Genomic DNA, 2,238 nt, shown 5'->3' with positions numbered 1-2,238 from the left:
CAGGCTGTACAACAAAACACACTGCAGCAGCCACAAGACTGGGAATCGGCCACAGAACTGTATTTGGCCCTGAAGGACATAGCTGGGTTTTAGATACCAACTAACTGAACTTCAGTTTGTAATGACATTTGTCAGAGTTACTCTGACGAAGACACACACGGTGTCGAAACGTTAGTTTCTTTCCTTTTTTGCACCTAATAAAATCTTTGGACTTACTTGAGTGCTCCAGCCCTTCTGTTTTTCCTTCAGTTTTTAATGTTAGTAGTGTTTCCTTTCCCTCCTGCTAAATTGAATATAATATTGTTCATAATATACAGCAACTGGCATGGATTTAAATATTAACATTTAACCACAAGGAAACATTTAAAATTTTCTTTAATAAAACCATTTATAAATAGTGTCCAGCATTTCTGTCACTTTTCCAACATACACAATATTCAGAAAAAACAACTAAAACAACTAAATGTTTAACAATATGGAAGTTGCTTGTCACATGAATGTGTTAAGTAGTGTGCCAACGGCAGCTGAACCTAACAGGGTAACTCAGTAACTGTAACTTGATGACCTTGCTGATTTAAGAACATCCAAATCCTGGAGCATTTTGAATTCCAAAGTCCATGTTGGCCTTAAAGATGCTGTATGAGTCACAGATGGGTAGCTTCAGAGTATTTGCACAGGTGTTTGCAACTGGAAAAGGCGAATCACTTAAAAACTGGATGCATGGTGGTGGTGTCATTCCTGCCGGTGGAACTGCCGTCAGCCCTGTGGCAAACATCATCAAATCTTCCAGACACACTGCTGTTGCCTTCTCTGAAAGAAGAAAGTAAACACTGTAGTACATTACAGAAAATTAATTTCCTTACCTCTCCTTTCATAAATCTATAAACAAATAAAAACGGCCATTCAAACCTTCAGATTCAAGGAGATAATCTGCCCAAAAGCCAAGTGTTAGGACCTCCTTATGCCGCCTGTTGCTTCCTGCTGGGCTGAGATCTGGTCTGAACATGCTCTCCAGTTCTGAAGCAGTCAGGGCCTTGGCAGAGAAGCATAGGAGTGGGGCCAGCACACTGGAATGTTGTTGCAGTGCACTTAAAAAATTCAGACTTTCCAGTCCATCTTTAAATCTGCAAAGGATAGACAAATAACTAATAATTGGTTTATAGCTATAACTATTGCAGTCTTCTAAATTGTGTTTAAATGTCTTTACCTACTAGATCTTTCATTATAAATTTGGACAGATTTCAAATGCATAGAATCACTCATACACAAAAACAATTCATAGTGCTCAGAAATTAACTGTGACAGCAAAAAAAGAAGAGCTCATTGGGATTTCAGCATTTAAAAAAAAATAGTGCTTTCACACTGGAATAAACAAGTGTGTCAAACAAGGGATCACCTCTTTTTATAAATAACTGAAAAATTAATCATGTTGCATGACTGATTATTATGGGTCATTGTGAACAATAAATGTATACTAAATTAGAGTTCTAGTGTCAAAAGGTTAATAGCGTGCGACAGTGGCTCAGGGATTAACTTGTTGTTCATCAGATCACACGGATGCTACTGAATCAGTTTTTTCATATACATCTGAAGGTCTGAAAATGTCAGTGGCTGCTGTTATGAGCAACTGGCCATCCTGAATTTAAAAGGAGTAATGAGTTTACCGTTGAATGACACTTTGGTTTCTTTCAAGGATGTACCATCTGAGGTACTCCTCCACAAATGCTTGTTTCTCAAAAGGCTTGACGTTTCTGAGGCATCCAGCAGTTTGGAAGTTTGCGCTGTTTTGCAAAATAAGATTCTGCAAAGACTCCTCTGATTCAGCTTTCAGGACCTATAAAAAAAAAGGTTTACTGTAAGAAAAACAAAAATATAATTTTCACTACTTTTACGATTCATTCAAACATTGGATTAAAAAAATAATCAATTTGTTATTTCACTTGTGTTGTTGGGAGGTGGAAATCTGTCCTTTCAGATTACAGAATCAACTTTTACTTTTGAACCTACTTTCAAGATATGATCCAACCCGGGTAACTTTTATCCTGATTAAATCTTTTAAACTGGCCCCAAGTGTCTTCTAAGTAAACCCATTCCCTGAGCCTAGGTAATTTTCTACCTGATGTAGAACTTTTGTGATCTCCTCATCTTGCACATCTTCTACAGTGGCGCTGAAACTCTGATTCCCTGTGATGTGGTTCACCAGGTTCTTCGAGAGGCAATGTGGTGCTGGTCCCCCAT

General features: G+C 37.9%; 1 long non-coding RNA gene across 1 annotated transcript; it reads right to left on the bottom strand.

Moving 5' to 3' along the window:
* Positions 1-358: 358 nt before the first annotated feature.
* Positions 359-1,779, bottom strand: LOC111857991 (uncharacterized). Its single transcript, XR_002841475.2, has 3 exons — positions 1,665-1,779; positions 910-1,124; positions 359-810 (listed from the first exon to the last, which is right to left on the bottom strand). It is a non-coding gene; the product is annotated as an uncharacterized lncRNA (long non-coding RNA).
* Between the last annotated feature and the right edge of the window lie 459 nt (positions 1,780-2,238).

Source organism: Paramormyrops kingsleyae, chromosome 24 (assembly GCF_048594095.1).
Source record: "Paramormyrops kingsleyae isolate MSU_618 chromosome 24, PKINGS_0.4, whole genome shotgun sequence".
Classification (NCBI taxonomy): Eukaryota; Metazoa; Chordata; class Actinopteri; order Osteoglossiformes; family Mormyridae; genus Paramormyrops; species Paramormyrops kingsleyae.
This window is presented reverse-complemented; position numbering and strand designations above follow the sequence as displayed.